This window comes from Trichomycterus rosablanca, chromosome 5 (assembly GCF_030014385.1).
Source record: "Trichomycterus rosablanca isolate fTriRos1 chromosome 5, fTriRos1.hap1, whole genome shotgun sequence".
NCBI lineage: Eukaryota > Metazoa > Chordata > Actinopteri > Siluriformes > Trichomycteridae > Trichomycterus > Trichomycterus rosablanca.
Genome location: NC_085992.1, coordinates 44445366 through 44467440, shown reverse-complemented (window position 1 = coordinate 44467440; position 22075 = coordinate 44445366).

Here is a 22075-nt window from a genome sequence, read left to right as displayed (position 1 = left end):
ACACAGAGCCCTGACCTCAACCTCATTAAAACCTTTGGGATGAACTAGAACGAAGATTGTGACACTCCAAAACCTTGTAAAAAGTTTTGCCAGAGGTAGAAGCTGTGAGTGGATCAGACACAGATATGCTGATGGAGTTTTTAAACGCATCACTGTCACTGCTGGACTGAGAGTAGTACACCAACCAAAAATATATCCAGCCAACAGCGCCCCATAGGCAGCATCCTGTGACCACTGATAAAGGTCTAGAAGATGACCAACTCAAACAGCAACAATACATGAGCGATCATCTCTGACTTACATCTACAAGGTTGACCAACTTGGTAGGAGTGTCTAATAGAGTGGACAGTGAGTGGACACGGTATTTAAAACTCCAGCAGCGCGACTGTGTCTGATCCACTCATACCAACACAACACACACTAACACACCAGCACCATGTCATTGTCACTGCAGTGCTGAGAATGATCCACCACCTAAATAATACCTGCTCTGTGGGGGTCCTGACCATTGAAGAACAGGGTGAAAGCAGGCTATAAAAGTATATAGAGAAACAGATGGACTACAGTCAGTAATTGTAGAACTACAAAGTGCTTTTATATGGTAAGTGGAGCTGATAAAATGGACAGTGAGTAAAGAAACAAGGAGGTGGTTTTAATGTTATGGCTGTTTGGTGTACATCAGCAGTGTGATTATTTTAACATAACATCAAGACACGGTTGCTCTAATTGATTCCAGGTGTTTTTTGTTTTTTTTAGTTTTTCAATTGAATTGTACAGATTATATGTCACATTAAAAGTAGAAATAAATCTGTAATAATTTATCCTGGTTTGAGTTTAACATTACAACCACCTGGCACATGGGTGTGTAGATGTTTTTTTAATATCCACTCTATGCAATGGTATATTTAATTACAAAAACTACAAGCTGAAATCTCAGCCCGGTTCACTTCCTTTACCAGAAGTTAGTATTAGTTGGCTTACTCACTTCCAATCACTAGCACTAATTGTAGGAACAGGTTTGCATTTCCTGGTGCTTGAACAATGACAGGGAAACGCAGCTAACCGGATTTCAAACCCGATCTAAATGTTGACTTTCCACCTGCACTGCGGCACGTTACCTTTGGCACGTCTACCTCCACCCAGCCAGCTCCAGGTCATGCTGATGTGAATGTACCGTGGCACCTTTTTCATGAAGTGGAAACCAGAATCTAGTTCTCTAATTGCATAAGGGGAAATATTACAAAATTTACCTTTTAGTTGGTTCTTCCTGCAAATTGTTTAAAATTATGAGGGTCTCTTAATGGACTGGCAATTTCAAAATCCCTTTAAAATTGTTAATAGGTATTAGGGGACTGTGGTAATCTAGTGTGTAGAGCTTTGGGCTATCAATCAGAAGATTGTCAGTTAAAATCCAGGCTCTTCTATGTAGCTACTGTTGAGCCCTCGAGCGAGACCCCCAACCCTGTCTGCTCCAGGGCCGCCTGGAGATGACTGACCTTGCGCTCTAACCCCACCTTCCAAACAAGCTGGAATATGCGAAAAAGGCACTTCATTGTACAGTACATGTGTAAATATATACACCGATCAGCCATAACATTAAAACCACCTCCTTGTTTCTACACTCACTGTCCATTTTATCAGCTCCACTTACCATATAGAAGCACTTTGTAGTTCTACAATTACTAACTGTAGTCCACCTGTTTCTCTGCATGCTTTGTTAGCCCCCTTTCACCCTGTTCTTCAATGGTCAGGACTCTCCCAGGACCCCCACAGGACCACTACAGAGTAGGTATTATTTGGGTGGTGAATTATTTTCAGCACTGCAGTGACACTGACATGGTGGTGGTGTGTTGGTGTGTGTTGTGCTGGTATGAGTGGATAAGACAAAGCAATGCGGATAGAGTTTTAAACACCTCACTGTCACTGCTGGACTGAGAATAGTCCACCAACCAAAAACATCCAGCCAACAGCACCCCGTGGGCAGCATCCTGTGACCACTGATGAAGGTCTAGAAGATGACCAACTCAAACAGCAGCAATAGATGAGCAGCTACAAGGTGGACCAACTTGGTAGGGGTGTCTAATAGAGAGGACCGTGAGTGGACTCGGTATTTAAAAAATCCAGCAGTGCTGATGTATCTGACCCACTCATACACACACTAACACACCACCACCATGTCAGTGTCACTGCAGTGCTGAGAATCATCCACCACCTAAATAATACCTACTCCGTGGTGGTCTTGTGGGGATCCTGACCATTGAAGGACAGGGTGAAAGCAGGCTAAAAAAGCATGCAGAGAAACAGATGGACTACAGTCAGTAATTGTAGAACTACAAAGTGCTTCTTTGTGGTAAGTAGAGCTAATAAAATGGACAGTGAGTGTAGAAACAAGAAGGTGGTTGTAATGTTATGGCTGATCAGTGTATACATTTACTTTCTCAACCGCTTATCCAATCAGGGTCGTGTGTGTGTGTGTGTGTGTGTGTGGGGAGGAAGGGGGGGGGGATGCTGGAGCCTATCCCAGCTTTACCTATAGGGTCATTCAGTGTCTCTAATTAACCTGACTGCATGTTGTTGGACTGTGGGAGGAAACCGGAGCTTCTGGAGGAAACTCACACAGACACGGGGAGAACATGAAAACTCCGCACAGAAAGGACCCAGACCGCCCCACCTGGGGATCGAACCCAGGACCTTCTTGCTGTAAGGCCACCGTGCCGCCCTAAATATATACAGTATATGACAAATTAAGTAAGTAAGTAAAATTTATTTATATAGCACTTTTCACAGATAAGAATCACAAAGTGCTTTACAAAAACATTTAATGACAAAATATATACACTCATCTACATAATAAAATACAACATAAAATAAATTAAAAATAATAATAGATGATAGATGAGATAATCTTTATTATAAATAAAGACATTCTTCTTCTTCTAAGAGATAGACTAGGCCATATTGTATCGAGTTCTGCTGGTGTTCAGTTTGTGCTCAGTGTCCTGTCTTGAAAAGTCCAAATTTCATTTTATAGCTGATGAGATAAAATTCTCCACGTAATGCACCTTAGATTTCTTCAAATTTTTCATATTTGTTCCATTTTCATTTTTTTTCCCCCTGATGATGATGTGTGATGCCGTAGTACCATTAGGAAAGAAGCAGCTGTTTCATTTAGAAGATGTGTTTTGTTTATATAAAAGACATTGTGTGTACATTTAAGGTAAAATCAAGGGCCCAAACACGTCATCACTATGGAGTTACCCTCCTTTGTGGGCAACTCATAGCCTCTACTTTTCTTAGAAAGCTTTACAAGATTTTAGTATGTGTGAGTGAGTGGGTAGGTGGGTGCATGCACAAAAGAGCTTGTGAGGTTGGGGCTGATTTTGGATGAAAATGACTGGCTCACAAAATACATTTTACTTCCTGTCCAAGGTCTTTCATGGGTTTGAGTTCAGGTCTCTGTGCAGGCCACTAAAGTTCCTTCACACCAAATTTTTCGTACTATGATCTTGGGTACCTCATAACAGCTGAAAAAATAAAGTCTATTCTAGTCTCCACAAAGGTGGAAGCATTTCATTTGTTTTATAGCATTGGTTTTATACCCCTGTTAGAAATGGGTGTGGAAGAATCAGCTGAACCATGAAGTGTTAAATAAAACCAAAGGTGATTAGATCATTTAAGTCTAATTTTCTTTACACACGTATTCCCCTAAAGTAATAAAGTACTTGTATTCTGAGTGCTGTTTTTAATATTTTTAAACACCTGTTTGAATTTTGGGCGGCACGGTGGCTTGGTGGGTAGCACTGTCACCTCACAGCAAGGTGTCTGTGTGTGTGTGTGTGTGTGTGTGTGTGTGTGTGTGTGTGTGTGTGTGTGTGTGTATGTGTATGTGTATGTGTGTCTTCCTTGTGATGGACTGGCGCCCCGTCCAGGGTGTTACTGTGTGCCTTGCGCCCATTGAAAAGCTGGGATAGGCTCCAGCCCGCCCATGTGACCCTAACTGGATAGAAAGTGAGTGAGTAAGTGTTTGAATTTTGAGTTTGTGTTATTGCCCAGCTCAGGTGATGCAAAGGTAAAGTATAAACACTATATACTGAAGAGCCAAACATTAAAACCACTTTTTACAATGTGCATGACAATTTTTAGGAATGTCAGAATCAGATATATAATCGAGCGTAATCACAAGTATTAAATGCTGGCCTGCCGGCTAGGCTGAGCGGCCACATTAAGAACGATTGGCCTGTTGTTCAGATATGGGTGGGATTAAGTCGGATAGGGACTCTCTCATAACTAATGTAATTATGATCTCTGCTGGCTGATTGATGGTGCCTGCACAGAGATGAGAAAAGAGTGCTCTCAGGGTGTGTCTCGCCGTACACAGTGCAGTGTAGGTGATAAGATGCATACGGCATGCTTGCCCACGTGTCGGAGGGGGCATGGGTTAGCTTCGTTCTCCTCAATCAGAGCAGGGATCGGCATTGGTGGAGGGGAAGCATGACGCAATCGGGCAATTGGACACGCTAAAAGGGAGAAAAGGGGGAGAAAATGCATTACAAAAAATCAAATGTTAAATGTTGGGTTGATAGTAGTTTCCCTTAGCACTCATGCTGAAGGAAGCAGAAATTATTAGCATCAGAACCCATGTGACCTAAATAGGGTACAATGTATTATGGCTGGAAAAGCAAGGGGTGCTTACAGGCGGCCGTGGCGAGTACCCACTGACGGGGTAAGAGGGACAAGCCATGAACTGCAGACAGGTTGTTGCATGGTAAAGGTTTATTGATACTAGAGGACATGAACACTATGGCGTTTGATATGGACCAACAGAAGGGCTACTGTAGTTCAAGTAGCACATCATTTTAATACTAGTGATGACGTGAATAATTTGCAATACACAGTGCATTGAACCATTCTGTGTGTAAAGCTAAGTAGTCACAGGCCAGTGAAAATGCTTATGCTAACTGTTCACTGTCAAAAGCACTCACAATGAGCTGATCAACTAATCTGAGAAATCTTGTTTCCTCCAAGATCAATGGACGGCCGACCATGTGTGCATTATTTACCCATGTAAATCCACCACACGGGTACAGTTGAATGACCTGCTGGTAATGTCCTCATATCAGATACCTCTGGACTCCTTCAGTTGTCTTGTGGAGTTCATGTTTTGGTGGACTGAGCTGTTTTGACTGATAGGCGGGAGGTTGTAATGTTTTGGCTCATCAGCATATACCAGCGCACCCTTTAATGTTCATCCTGGAGGAGGAGAGGACGCTCTGTATTGACACTGGAGACCATGGGAAATAAACAAAGAACTGAGGAAAGTCTTGCTGGAGGGGATCATTTATGTCACGTGTTGATACTCATGTTACTCAACAGCATGATCGCATGTAACATTCCCTAGTTGTTGCTCATAGGTTGTATAAACAGGATTCAACCACTCCTCTCGGCAAGTCCCGTCTTACATAAAGCAATAAATTACACCGTGCTGTGCAAAAGTAATTGCCCCCTTCTGACTGCCTTTCTCTTTGCATATTTGTCACACAGAATGATCATTTCAGAGACACTAAAAACACAACACATTTTAGAAAAATACATTACATTCTGGGAATATAGCTATCCATCATGCATATTATGCATATATGGGACAGTGGTAGCCTGGTAGGTAAAGCTTTAGGCTATCAATTGAAACTTTCTGGGTTTGAATGCTGCCTCTGCCATGCAGCCACTGTTGGGCCCTTGAGCAAAGCCCTTAACCCTTTCAGCTCCAGGGGTGCTGTACAATAGCTGACCCTGCACTCTGTAAATAAACAAAATTTAGAGTAATTTTACTGTAGTCCATCTGTTCCCCTACATGCTTTAATAGCCCCCTTTCATGCTGTTCTTCAATGGTCAGGACCCTCACAGGACAATGACATGGTGGTGGTGTGTTAGTGTGTTGTGCTGGTATGAGTGGATCCATTCTATTAGACACTCCTACCTAGTTGGTCCACCCTGTAGATGTAAAGTCAGAGACGATCGCTCATCTATTGCTGCTGTTTGAGTTGATCATCTTCTAGACCTTCATCAGTGGTCACAGGACACTGCCCACGGGGCGCTGTTGACTGGATATATTTTTGGTTGGTGGACTATTCTCAGTCCAGCAGTGTCAGTGAGGTGTTTAAAATTCACCATCAGCACTGCTGTGTCTTATCCACTCATACCAGCACAGCACAACACACACTAACACACCACCACCATGTCAGTGTCACTGAAGTTCTGAGAATGATCCACCGACCTAAATAATACCTGCTCTGTAGTGGTCCTGACCATTAAAGAACAGCATAAAAGAGATGGACTACAGTCAGTACTTGTAGATCCACAAAGTGCTTCTATATGGTAAGTGGAGCTGATAAAATGGACTGTGAGTGTAGAAACGAGGAGGTGGTTTTAATGTTATGGCTAATCAGTATATATATATATTTGTGTTGCATTGTGATAAATATCATCATGTATCAACGATTCATCACCTTTTCAGTATTGATTGAAACTCTCAGACTGCATTTGATTGGATCCATTAAACTAAGCAACAAAAATTTGTTTTCATTGCCCGTCATTCTACTCATAAAGTTCCTCTTCTTATCGGAAAAAAGGACATGATCTGAAATGTGACGACCCTGCAACTTTACGCTGTTGTGAAATTCTAAAACTACACACTTCACTGAGATCCTGGTTCATTTTTTTTTTAGATTCTCAATCCAAAATCAAACTTCAGAAGTTCTCAGCCAGATGAAACCTGCTCACAGTCGGGTTACTTTCTTCACAAAAGCTGAAAAGTTTGTTCTTATTTTTGTGTCTTTGCTAAACCACCTCCGGAGTGCGACCTTTGAAGTTGGGCCTTCCCCCCGTACTTCCTGTCTAAAAAACTTTCACTTTGTGCTAGAGTGGCTTTGTCCTATTTAGCATGTAAGACAGACATAAAAATGATGTTCCTCGGGTCTTTTTGGTCCTACCTGTCACATGCTGAAGGTTTTTTCCTCACTTCTGTGCATATTTGAGCGCTTTTCCCCTCCTATTGTGAGCTACACTACAGCATAAATGAAAAAGCGGTCATGAGCTTTAACCTTTAAGTGAAATAGTTTTTGTTCCGTGTTGAATTTATTGTTGGTTTTCTAAAAATAGAACCAAATCTGCTGAGTCAGAAATATTGGTGCACCAACTTCAGTTCTTAAACTGTGTTGTGTTAAAAAATTGTAGTGACTTTTTCGTGCTCATACAAATAATCTGACTATATTCACTGCACCCATTAAAAATACATTGAACGGCCGCTCAGGTGGCGCAGCAGTAAAAACACACACTGGAACCAGAGCTGGGATCTCGAATATATCGTATCGAATCTCAGCTCTGCCTGCCGGCTGAGCAACCACATAAACAACGATTGGCCTGTTGTTCAGATATGGGTGGGATCAAGTCGGATGGGGTCTCTCTCTCAAAACTAATGCAATTACAACTTCTGCTGGCTGATTGATGGCACCTGCACATAGACGGGAAAAAAGTGCTGTCAGGGTGTGTCTCTCCGTACACAGTGCTGAGCTGCCTAAGTAGAGAGGATTCTAATAAGTCATCGATTTATAAGGCAGGTTATTCGAAAGTGCTACTTAGCGATTACATCAGTTTTCGCTAACTAATCTAACACAGTTAGCATCATGCCATTCAAACCAATGGGATGAGGTGGCACAAGGACCTAGCATGTCAACTAACATCTCCCTCCCGAATTTGCAAATAAAGGACACTTGTGCAAGTTTATACAAATTAAAAATCAATAATAATTTATTTACGTTTGAAAATAACTTCGTTCGTTTCTCTGCACCGTCCGCCATATTTTTAATTTTTCTGTGAGAAAAGTTGTGCCGCACTGAATGCTGGGATTGCCTTCACCGCTAAGGCAGCATCGGATTCTCCATCGTTCTAGAGTCAAAATACTGGTGAAATTTTAAGATACCTTACTAGTGAGCATATTTAGGCATCTAGGATTACAAACAGCCTTGCGCGTAGGATGACGTAAAATGCTGTCTAAAATGATGGAGAGCTCAGTGGCGTAACTAGGAGCTCATGGGCCCCAGTGCAAAAAAAAAAAATTAGGCCCCCCTCAACAGATTTTACACACACAGATGTGGACTCACTGTATATATTTTGATTACATGTATTCTGATATTTCACTGACTTTTAGTTATTTTAATATTTTACTTAACAAAAATATTGTTGTGTTTTTACTTTTGTTATTGCTGCACATTACCGCTAGCATTAGCCACTTGCTACTGTACAGGGTCGGCTCATTTAACCGCTGTGAGTGCTGCACGTCCGGTGGAGATGTTACGGGTCTTTTGCTGCATGTGGTGGTGGAGGTGTGGGAATAAAGGCACACGACAAGGTAGAGTCACTTTAACTGTTTAGTCAGGACTTCAATGAGCGTTACAACACTTTAGACTACCTCGCTCCAGCACCCAAACTTCAATGCTGGGGCCATACGGCGAGTCTCATAAACTAACTACAGGACATCCGAACGCACGTGTATAAACCGGGTGCTGCATTTTGATTAGCTGAATGTCACTTACATATCGCTGCTACAATATTGTAATATAATAATAAAGACCTGGCGAATGCAGCCAATGGGGAGGTGGTGCGGTGGAGGGTTGAGTTCATGTCGTGGTGCCCCCCCCCCCCTTCCCCCAGCCATGGGCCCCAGTGCACCTGCCCCCCAAAAACCCCCGGTAGTTATGCCACTGAGAGAGCTCACTAGGTTTTCAAACACACCCCATGTGTTTATTGACCTTGCTTTGTGCACAGGGTCACAGTCATGCTAGAACAGGAAGGGACCTTTCTTAACTATTAGCAGAAACATATATGCATTTGATTGATTTTATATCATTGCTTTTATACACCTGTTAGGGATGCATTTGTTCATACCCCTTTCTTGAAGAGGCCCTGATGGCTTTGATACTTGCTCAAAAATGCTGATCTGGCTCACTTTTTCAAGCCATTGTTTTGAATGTTGTTATGCCACTGTGCTGTCTAGAGGAAGGAGATGTTGTCTATGATACCAGTAATTTTAACGTTAGCATGGCACCTACTTCCTCTCCCCAGTGCCAAGTAAGCAGTTCTGTTTCACACTACCTTCTGCTTCAAATGTGGCTGTACCTTTTACATTAGAAAACCCAGACGTACAGGAGATTGAGCCATAACGGTAGATTTTTGTATCGTCCTCGCTTTCGGGATGTTTTTAGCAGTTAGTATCACTCATCCTGCGACGTGGGAGTCACCACATTTAGGTCAAATCATTTTAGGATGACAGAATGATGATGTCATAATACTAGTGAAATCTGAATGTTGGGCAAGACAGGAACATTCATTTTGTAATATGACCCACCTGACCTTCTGCTCTTTTCAATTTCCAGTCAAGGGGCTAAAAATACTTTGTGTACATGAAGACAAACATGTATTACCAAATTTTCTCAGATGAGATGGGATACGATTTAAGCAAGGTTTGAGGACCTTACTCAACCACCCAACAGAGGTATGTTGCCAGATCAGTAGTACCTTAACCACTGAACCACTACCACTCTGAACATTACAACCATGTGTACCTGATATGCTTGGTCATTAATGCAGGGTTGGTTTCCCTTCAGGCAGCGTAATAGTAGGTGTTAGTGGGTATTGTGTTGCCATCATCAGGTTCCTGGAGCCCTGGGTTCAAGCCACACCTCCATTCTGTCAGTTATTTGTTTCACATTCTCTGGTTTCCACCCACCTCCCAAAAGCATTTTAAAGGCTGTTCTTAAATTACCCCTTGTAGTGAGTAAATGATGATAAATTAGCACCCTGTTCAGGATTTGTTCCTCCCTCAGGCCAGAGTTTTTGGATGGTTTCAGACCCATCATGACCCTGATTGGGATGAAGCGGACACAAGTGCTGGGTTTGCTTCCAGGTGTTTGGAGCTTGGCACTTACTACAAGCTTAAGTGGCTTTATGGCTGAGTTGTTATTGCTCCTTAAGCTTTCCACATCCTGGTAACACCACAAAAGATCAGAATCAGAATCAGGCTTTATTGGCAAAGTATGCTCACACATACAAGGAATTTGTTTTTTGTTACACAGATGCTTGCAGTGCACAAAAACTACAGTAAAGACAATCTTATTCACACAGCTCACTCTCTCCTTAACACACACAACGATGCTCTAGCAGGGCTAGACAGTGAATTGCTGACAGTGAAATCTGAAAGTACACTCATTTTCACAGAGGGCCACATCTGCATTATGGTGGCCCTCAAAGGGCCGATTGTAGCGTATCCTGCTGTTATTGCAGTCTGCCTTTTAAGTCTTGGACAATTTGTTGTTTTTCTTGGAGGCTAAATTCTGCGTTTGGTGTCAAAATGCCAAATGTATACTGTATATTTATAATGTACAGTATATCTACATTTATATTGTACTCCTTTACCACAGACACTGCCTCATAACACAAGAGCCATACCGGTTTTTCTTCTTGAAGCACTTGTTTGAAACTTGTTTTCACTTTCCCATCTTTCATTAAATTTCCTCCTTCTGCTTCAATTTTCTCTTCTTGTACATTTTGGGATTATGTGTAAATATTTCTCATCATCATCTAGTGGCGGGATGTGTCACTTTGCAGGTCACAAAATCGGCATGCATTGTAGGAGATGCAGTTTATGTACGATTTTACAGTGTATTTTAAGAATTGTTCTGCCCTCGCTAAGAGTTTTCCCCCGTTCTCAGCTAGACAGACAGACAACTCCCAGCTGTACACTGTGTGCATCAGAAGTGTTACATCTAGTACAATATAAAATTTAACCAAACGTAAAATAGTGCTAACGAGTTAACATTTAGTGCAAAAATACTAATTGCTGTAGTAATGGTAACAACCGTATTTAATTACAGAATTACGATAAATTCGTACTGAAACTGAAACGCTGTAACATACTCGCTTAACATTTACAAACAACTGAGAATATAAATGTGTACTACTTACAGTCCATGCTTCTGTATTGGATTGCAAGAGAATGAACTTCTATTTATTATTGTTTACGCTACTGACTACGTTACCCTGCGTTCTGTTGCCGCTAAAACGTAAAAGTGACACGGCTTCTTAGCAAAGTCAGAGTTAGTTGCCATGACTACAGTGTCAACGGATGCCGCTTAAAGGCGCACGAGTCCCATTAAATTATAAGTACATCTCTGTAACTACTCGAACCATCACAACAATCATATGTCTTTTAAGCTCTCGCGGGCCACATAAAATAACGTGGCGGGCCAGATTTGGCCCGCGGGTCTTGAGTTTGACACCCCTGGCCTAAAGGACATCTGACCATGATCTTGTTGCTAATCGATGGGCATTAATATGGAGTTGCTCCTCTTTGTAGCTATAACTGCTGTGTTTAGAAAGTGTATGTGGAACAAAAAAGGATTTGTAGGACAATGCAGTCATGTTGGCTAAGACATCTTGGCTTGCAACGTACAAATGTATCCCAGATGTGCTCAGCAGGGTTAAAGTCAGGGCTCTCTTCAGGCCACTGGAGTTCCTCTATACCAAACTTGTCAAAACATGTCTTTATGGACCTTGTTTTGCTCACAGTCATGCTAAAACAGCAAACAGCCTTCTCCATACTGCTGACACAAAGGTGAAAGCATACATTTTTATATAATTTAGTGTATGAACCTACACTGATCAGCCATAACATTAAAACCACCTACTTGTTTCTACACACACTGTCCATTTTATCAGCTACACTTATCATATAGAAGCAATTTGTAGTTCTACAATTACTGACTGTAGTCCATCTGTTTCTCTGCATGCTTTGTTAGCCCCCTTTCAACCTGTTCTTCAATGGTCAGGACCCCCACAGGACCACTACAGAGCAGGTATTATTTGGGTGGTGGATCATTCTCAGCACTCCAGTGACACTGACATGGTGGTGGTGTGTTAGTGTGTGTTGTGCTGGTATGAGTGGATCAGACACAGCAGTGCTGATGGGAGTTTTTAAAAACCTCACTGTTACTGCTGGACTGAGAATAGTCCACCAACCAAAAATATATCCAGTCAACAGCGCCCCGTGGGCAGCGTGCTGTGACCACAGATGACGGTCTAGAAGATGACCAACTCAAACAGCAGCAATAGATGAGCGATCGTCTCTGACTTTACATCTACAAGGTGGGAGGTAGAAGTGGTAGAAGTGTCTAATTGAGTGGACAGTGAGTGGACACGGTATTTAAAAACTTCATCAGCACTGCTGTTACTGATCCACTCATACCAACACAACACACACTAACACACCACCACCATGTCAGTGTCACTGCAGTGCTGAGAATTATCCACCACCTAAATAATACCTACTCTGTGGTGGTCCTGTGGAAGTCCTGACCATTAAAGAAGAGGGTGAAAGCAGGCTAAAAAAGTATGTAGAGAAACAGATGGACTACAGTCAGTAATTGTAGAACTACAAAGTGCTCCTATATGGTAAGTGGAGCTGATAAAATGGACAGTGAGTGTAGAAACAAGGAGGTGGTTTTAATGTTATGGCTGATTAGTGTATTAGCACCCAGACAGAATAAAACCCTGAACTGAATAATTGGGGTATTCACATATTTTTGGCCATAAACAAATGGAACAGCCCTCCATTAAACTCTATAATTCCAGTGTTTGCCTGTTGAGACTGGGTGATTGTATGCTTGATTTCAAGCACCAGTTAGCAATGGGTAAAATATCTAAATCTTCTAATCATACCTTTCAGTTTGTTGTTGCTTGGCAAGCCATTGTGAATTACCGGGTCAAGAGGAAAGATCAGAGAACGGAGTCATCATCAGAGTCTTTGTAGCTTTTGATCACTGGATGGGGTATTTTTATTGAGGAAGGCCTGAAGCTGGGCAACAACACACACACACACACACACAGGCAGAATCGAACAGGGAAAGCCCCAGTGCTCCTCACACTCCATCATACAATACCATTTTGTCTGAACCGAACTTCAGAACACAACGTCCTACTTTGGCTTATCAAAAAATTTCAGTAGCACTGATCTTTGCCAACACGGGTACAGCGTACTTGGCTTTCAAGTGCGCACCATACACAACCAGTGCTTAGGGAATTCCCTGTGTTATGGGAAATTCCCATACTTTTTCGGCCTTGCGCGATTCAAGGGTTGCTGCCTCACCGAGGAGCCATGCCAGCCACTGCGCCTGTTTTCTGTTTGGTGCAGGTAAAGTTAGGTAGATTTTTGTATCGTCCTCACTTTCAGGATGTTTGTATCAGTATAACTCATCGTGCAAGTGGGAGTCACCACATTCAAGCCAAATCATTTTAGGATGACTTAATTATGATGTCATAAACATAATACTAGTGAAATCAGAATGATGGGCAAGACAGGAACATTCAATTTGTAATGTGACCCACATCAGCAAAAATGTTTTAGGTTGAGCGCGTAGCCACTGATGCACCGCTGCTTTCACATCACCATCACATAAAAATCTTCTTCCCCTTAAAGCTTCTTTGAGAATCCAAAAAGGCGGATAAATCCGGACTATAAGCGTCTCTCAGTCTCTCAGACATGACCGATTACTACTCCCACCCTCACTGTTTATAACTAAAATATAAACGTGAGGAAACTTTTTGAAGATGCATGTGTTTGGAAAACGCTTTAATCTAGTTGAGACAGGACACCATACAAGCAACTGAGAGTTGAGAGCATGACTGAAGGGCGCAGGAGAGGCAAGTTGCCAGTTGGCCTTCTGATCAGTGGTCCAAGACATTAACCACGGACATTACATAACCATAACTGATAAACTTCCCAAAACTTTGGTCACTAATGTGGAGTTGGTTCCCCTTCAGGCACTGCAACAGCACAGTAGGTATTGTGATGCCACACATTACCAGGTTCCTGGAGAAAAGGTGCCTGGCTTTGAAAAGAGCGCCATACACAACCAGCGCTTAGGGAATTCCCTGTGTTATGGGAAATTCCCGTTACTTTTTAGACTAGTGTACAATTAAAGGACTGCTGCGTCTCTCTGGAGCCGTGTCAGCCGACGCACTTCCCGTTCTGAGCAGGTAATATTCTGGAATATGGGTGTACAGGTTGGCAGTAACAGCTTCATCACTAAGGGATTTTCCTTCCTTTTATTGTAGTTAGCATCTCATTTAACACCTTGTGTTTTGAATCATGGTGTTTTAGAAATATTTGCATAATGGCCATTTTCCCCCTGAACGGTCTTACAGTAAGTATCATGTGACTCTGTGACACTCCCTGACCTAATTTCTTTTTCACGGTTGAGGGTGGATTGTGGTCTGTGTGGGCTCTTTCACTTATACATCCCCAACCCCTTACAGCCCCACGCCCCGCTATGTGTTTTAAGGAGGTGGGGAATACCTTCCAGCTCACCTTCTAATTCTGTGAATTGCAGCTATTCTTAAATAACAAAGCAGCACTGAGCCCACTCACTCCTTTACTTCATTCATTCATCATTACTGCTGCTGCGCGCTCGCAAACATCACTCACTGATAGGTGTAAATGGCTCAGTTAAGGTCTCGCCACAGCATTTCCATTGGGTTCAAAACCTGAAATCTGCTTCTTTTCAGCCATTCAAATACAAACTTGCTTTTGTATGATAATCATTAAAACTGATGAAGAGTAAAATTTAGTTTTCCCCTAATAATAACAGGGCATTTAGATCCTGGCACAGTAATTATTAAAATCTCCACAATATTTATAACCACAGAATTGTCAAGAACTTTAAATCATATACAAATTATTATCAGGTGAGGAGAGGAAGACTACAATAACAGTATTACAGCAGTGTTGAGCATGTAAGCATATCAGAAGGCACAGCCTGTCCAACCTTGAACCAGATGATCTAGTACAAAAAATGACTTTATTGGGTTTTTGTCCTATCAGCAGAACAGAAATCTGAAGCTACAGTGCATGCAAGCTCAAAAAACTGGACATTGAGTTCTCTCGTGACATACAGACAAGGACGGATTAAGGATGGTCTGGGCCCTCTACAAATATGCCCCCCTCTTTCCTAGGACCCCTAATAGCCAGAAGTCGAAGTCAGAGCAGTGCCACAACGCCTCATCCATTTTCATAAGGGGCCCAAAAGCATGGCTAGGGCCCCCAAGAGGCCCTGGGGTCAAAGTCCCTAATAGTCAGAGGATCCTTAAAATGGAGGGCCTTCGGAAATAAAAATATATTGTATCATAAATGTTGATAGGCATCGCAAAATGTTTTGGGCCAGGGCCCCCCCCGGGGCCCCTTGACCTCAAGGGCCCCTGGGCGCTGGCCCCACTGGCCCGGTCAGTAATCCAGCCATGCATACAGATGGTCAGATTTAGGCAAAAACAGCATGTTATTGTCTGACAGGAGCAAAACTCAACGTGGTATTATTCTGCTGTAGTCCATCCGCTTCACAGTTTGACGTGTCGTGATTTTTTAGCAGCTTTCCTGTGTACTATTGTTGTTAAGAGTGGTCATTTTAATCACTGTAAGACGAGTATGTGTGGAAGTGTTGATCGTAAAAGAGGAAGATTAAGACCAGCAACCAGCTGAATAGATACAATTAGAGGAATAAAGATTGAATCATTAAGAAGCCTGAAGACCCAAACAGAAGACAGGATGTTCTGGAGAAACACTCTTCATATGGTCATCAAAAGTTGGAATTGACTTTTTAAAAATAAAAAATAATAAAATAATAAAATAATATACAATAATAAAATTTATTATTATAAAATAATAAATACACTTATAAAATAATAAAGCCTTAGTTCTGTTCTATCATCTCTACACTGGTTGCCAGTTAAATTCCACATTAATTACAAAATACTTCTACTAACCTATAAAGCGCTACATGGTCTGGCTCCACAGTATCTAAGTGAACTTAATGAGCACTACAGTACAACCCAGCACGTTCACTTCATCCACAAGATGCAGGGTTACTTATAGTTCCTAGAACTAAAAAGATCAGGTGGAAGAGCATTTTCTTACAAAGCTCCACAACTTTGGAATAATCTTCCTGCCTCTGTTCAGAATTCAGATACAGTCTCGATGTTCAAGTCCAGATTGAAAACATGTTTATTTACTCAGGCTTTTGATTAGTCTTTCCAAACTAGGGGTGTGTGGCTCCGGTCCTGGGGGTCTGCACATTTGTCAGATTTGCTGGCACTGCGTGTTGGCTTCTGGCTGCACCTGATTTCTGACTTCTTGGACCGGAGCTGCCCGCCCTGAGACAAAGGTGCAGAGCTTGGGGTTTCTTGGTCATAGAAACTTGTGGTGATCAGGAATGTTGGGTTGCTGTCGTTCTGCCTCTCTTGTTCGATCACTCAGGTTTGATGATGGTGGGGGAGGTGGGTGCTGATGTCCTGTGAAAGCCTTCATGACCTTGTTACCTGCTCGCTCTCCCTTGTAGTTATGCTATAATAATTAAAGCTACTCTCTACAAATCTGACATTTCACTCTTAACGATTTCACATTTTAACTACATCTTCTGTTGTTTTACCCCGAGGTGGTTCTGACGAAAACCTGTTTACCCACCCAAGGTTGGAGTCGAGACTGCCGTGCCAACAATGCTGCTCCTGCTGGGTGTGATGGATCCCTGGCGTGTTTGCACCAACAATGTCAAGAACTCACTACAGACTTTATCACAGACTGGACTGAATAATGAAGAACTCCAATTGTTTACAATATTATTTTTTGCTAGTTATAACTTTTAGTTCAATTTATTTTTGTGTTTGTATGATTTGTGTAAATCATATTTATTAAAATTATCCTCCAGGCCACCCAGGGGAAATGGGGAACCCTGCTGAGTCTGGTTCCTCTCAAGGTTTCTTCCTGTATTTTTAAGGGAGTTTTTCCTTGCCACTGTCGCCCTCGGCTTGCTCAACAGGGGTTTTTGGTCTGTTGGTCCTGGATTCTGTGAAGTTGGTTTGAGACAATGTCTATTGTAAAAAGCTCTATATAAATAAATTTGACTTGACCTGACTTGACAATAGCAATGATCAGGATGTAGTATTTGCTGATGATGACTCACCTATACTGTACACACAGCTCGGGCTGGTGAGAAACAGATCAGACTACTTGAGCCGTCTCAAGTGTGATATCTGCTGACATCATTTCAAGAAAGCAACATGAGCAAATCAGTGTGTGAAACTTTAGCTGGAGTTTACCCTCCTGCTACTAGCATGGCTCATACAAACAGCCATGACGCAGGGGAACACTAACACTGCCCCCCCAGGTCCAAATGAGTGTGTGTGGGGGGTCTCGGATCCTCCACATCTAAGCCGGGGTCTGAGTGAACTTTAAGAATAGGCTTCCCGTTCACTAGAATTGTTTTTTATTGGAAACTGACAGTAGGCCCTGACGTGTGTGTGTGTGTGTGTGTGTGTGTGTGTGTGTGTGTGTGTGTGTGTGTGTGTGTGTGTGTGTGTGTGTGTGTGTGTGTGTGTGTGTGTGTGTGTGTGTGTGTGTGTGTGTGTGTGTGTGTGTGTGTGTGTGTGTGTGTGTGTGTTAAAGATCACTTTTACGTCATGTGATGGTAAATAATGCTTTATGCTTTGCCCTTAGCTGTTATGTCAGAATGGAACCCTGACACTTGATGACCTTTTTAATTGTATGACTGGTGTTTTCATGAGTTGGGCAACTATCTCGATTGTACGCCAAAGTGACTCAACCTTCTACTATTCCAACTTCAGTTCTTCTGTTCCACTGTTCTGATTTTTCTGAACCATTCAGATCTTCATCCACACTGTTCTAATGGTCTCCATCATTGTTCTGATCTTCTGTACCAATGTTATGATTTTCTCAACCACTATTCTGTTTTCTGCAACACTATTCTAATCTTCTGTACGACCATGGCACTTGCCATTCTATCCAATGTTTAGCACCACTGTTATGATCTTCTGCTCCACTGTTTTGATCTTCTGCTCCACTGTTCTGATCTTCTGCACCACTGTTCTGATCTTCTCCTCCACTGTTCTGATCTTCTGCACCACTGTTCTGATCCTCTCCAATGTTTAGCACCACTGTTCTGATCTTCTCCTCCACTGTTCTGATCTTCTGCACCACTATTCTGATCCTCTCCAATGTTTAGCACCACTGTTCTGATCTTCTGCTCCACTGTTCTGATCTTCTGCACCACTATTCTGATCCTCTCCAATGTTTAGCACCACTGTTCTGATCTTCTCCACTGTTCTGATCTTCTGCACCACTATTCTGATCCTCTCAAATGTTTAGCACCACTGTTCTAATCTTCTCCTCCACTGTTCTGATCTTCTGCACCACTATTCTGATCCTCTCCAATGTTTAGCACCACTGTTCTGATCTTCTGCTCCACTGTTTTGATCTTCTGCACCACTGTTCTGATCTTCTGCACCACTATTCTGATCCTCTCCAATGTTTAGCACCACTGTTCTGATCTTCTACTCCAATGTTCTGATCTTCCTCACTATTATTCTGATCTTCTGTACCACTGTTCTGATCTTCTGAAGCAACATTCTGTACTTATGTACCACTATTCTTCTACCACTGATCTTCTGCACCACTACCACTGATTTTCTTCACCACTATTCTGATCTTCTGAAGCAACATTTATGTTTTACCATTCTGGTAGCCCACCACCACTGAGATCTGGGATCAAAGCTCAGCGGTGCTATTGGCCGTCATCTACAAAGACATGATTGGCTATCTTCTGAAGCAACATTCTGTACTTATGTACCACCATTTTTCTACCACTTATCTTTTGTACCACTACCACTGATCTTCTGCACCACTGTTCTGATCTTCTGCACCACTTTTCTGATCTTGCACACCTTTATCCTGATCTTCTGCACCACTATTCTGATCCTCCGCACTGTTATTATGATCTTCTGTATCTCTATTCTGATCCTCCACACCACTTTTCTGATCTTCTGCATCACTATTCTGATCTTCTGCACCTCTATTCTGATCCTCCTCACTGTTATTCTGATCTTCTGCACCACTGTTTTGATCTTCCACACCACTATTCTGATCCTCTGCACCACTGTTTTGATCTTCTGCACCACTGTTCTGATCTTCCACACCACTATTCTGATCTTCCGTACCACTGTTCTGATCTTCCGCACCGTTAATTTAATCTTCTGCACTACTATTCTGATCTTTTGCACCACTATTCTGATCTTCTACACCACTGTTCTGATCTTCCGCACCGTTATTCTGATCTTCTGCACTACTATTCTGATCTTTTGCACCACTATTCTGATCTTCTACACCACTGTTCTGATCTTCTATAGCAACATTCTGTACTTATGTACCACCATTCTGGTAGCCCACCACCACTAAGGTCCAGGATCAAAGCTCAGCAGCGCAATTGCCTGTCATCTAGAAAGACATGATTGGCTATGTCTGAGGGGTGGTGCCAGAAACCTTGTGATTGATTTGAGCCCTGTCTAGGGTATTCCTGCATTGACCCTCTGAGACCTTGAAAAGGATAAAGCAGTTGATGAAAATGAGTTGAAAGTTCTCATTGATCAGACAAATCTAGAACTTACTACAGGTGAATGTTGCACAGGAAAACAACATTTAAAGTTCATGTATGCTGGTGTAGCTCATATATAGTTCTTAATGTCTGAAGATATTGTTTCACAATGTGTGTTGCAGAGAACAAGAACTGAAACAAATGAAACTATTACGTCCGCCTTTCAAAAGTTTACAAGACGAAACATCTAGTTTTCATTTTGTTGGCTTCGCAGTTGAGTTTTTTAACTAGATGATTTAATGTTATTTTACACTTAAAGTGTTTAACTATAACATCCCTGCTGGCATGCATTACGTCTATATTGCTCAAAGCCAGACATACTTATAAATCCCCGGTGGCCCCGTCAGCTCCACGCTCGACTTTAAATAGCTGCCGTTTCACACTACGGTTTGGACAGCTGGGAATCTACTGCAGCTACTGAAATTATTCCGTACTGTTTGGGAAGGGGTTTTCCAACACACACACACACACACACACACACACATGCACACACACACACAGTTTCAGATCCCATGGGTCGGGTTTAAATGTATCTTTGACTAGTCATGCACACTGTCACATGACCGTACCATACTCAGCCTCATCATCACAACTGTTTTTGTGCCAGTTTTCCCCTCAGATAAAAAGATGAAAAATTTTTAACCTGTAATTGACACACACACACACACACACACACACACACACACACACACACACACTTGCTTTTCTATCTTTGTGGGGTATTTCCATTGCTAAATATTGCAGTGCCTACACTTAAACCTATCTCTAACATCTGTACCCAAAGCAATTATTTATTATTATTAATACACAGTGGCATCCATCTTTTTGGACCTACACTAGGGCAGAGCAGAAATCTGACTAATCAACCTGTTGAAAAAGTGACGTGTAGTGTGTGAAATTGTTATACTGCAACTGACTGAGTTTTCAGTATGCTTGATTTTAGGCACCGTATTCAAGTTCATATAATAACAACACTTGCACAAAACTCAGAACAGGTAAGTATTCAGTTTCCCCAAAAAACTAATCTTTTATTAATTATATTTTATTTTTTTTGTAACCTTGTAAAAAATAGCTTCATAACAACTGTGCATGTGTTGGTCAGGAAAGTAAAATGTCGGTTAATGGCAGCTTCTCTTAGTACATGTGCTGAATCTAGCAAATATGATTAGCAAGACTTAAAGAAACAAATCAAGGGCCAAATCATTATGATCACTGGCTTGATTATTATCTCCAAAAGAGCAAGGGTTGCTCACAGGCAGCCATGGTAAGTACCCACCGACAGTGGTCCAATGAGGGAAAGGCAAAAACTGGTGACAGGCTATTGGGCAACTAAGACTTATTGATACCAGAGGACATGAAGGCTATGAGCTACTTTAAGTGGACTCCATCAGCATTGCTGTGTCTTATCCACTCATACCAGCACAACACACACTAACACACCACCACCATGTCAGTGTCACTGCAGTGCTGAGAATGATCCACCATCCAAATAATACCTACTCTGTAGTGGTCCTGGGAGAGTCCTGACCATTGAAGAACAGCATGAAAGCATGCTAACAAAGCATGCAGAGAAACAGATAGACTACAGTCAGTAATTGTAGAACTACAAAGTGCTTCTATATGGTAAGTGGAGCTGATCAAATGGACAGTGAGTGTAGAAACAAGTGTAAAGAAACACGTTTGTCTTACATTTTAAATAATGCTCACATATAAACATACTTATTATATAAAAGTATTTATTACTTATAGTTCAGTAAATTGAAGTGTATTTTAAATATGTTAAATCAGAACATTTAAATGGTTTATAATATACACATTTTTTACAAAAACAAAACATGACTATGTGCCTTTTATCATTAATATTTACACTTAAATATGTGCACAAGTTGTATTTGGTTTTCAAAATGATAAGCAATACATAAAAATATAGTTTCCTTTGTCTAAAATACATTTTAAGTACACAGGAATGCACTTTTTCCCACAAAAGGATCAAAAATGCTCTTTGAGCCTGACGTGTTGAAATTGTAGGCTGTTTTGTTACACAGACTGAGAATCGCCTCTTTCATGTCTCATCTTACCAGGATGTAGGGAACTTCCTCTCTTACTTAAATCTAGACTGTTTTCGAGTGTCGGGGCGATCAAATGGCAAGTACCTAACAGTCAAACAACGCCTCTGAGTCTGACTGAGACAAATGTTGCTGCACTACTGCAGCTTTTTCATTCAGATCCATTCTGAGGGTTTGTAACAGATTATATAATGAATAATAATTATGAAACACGGGTCATCATTTACAGCACAGTCTTCTACTAAAGTTTGGACACCCCGGAATATATCTGATGTGAGTTCATCTACAGGGAACTGATATCTGCATATTTTAATGCATAAATACTGATAATTGCTGCATTGAACATACTGAAAATAGTAACACATAAATCAGATACTATGTATAATAGTAAACTAAATACTATTAAGATTTGCTTGCTGTAGAGAATGTGTTTATTTAGTTAATTTAGAATATCACCAAAACATAGAA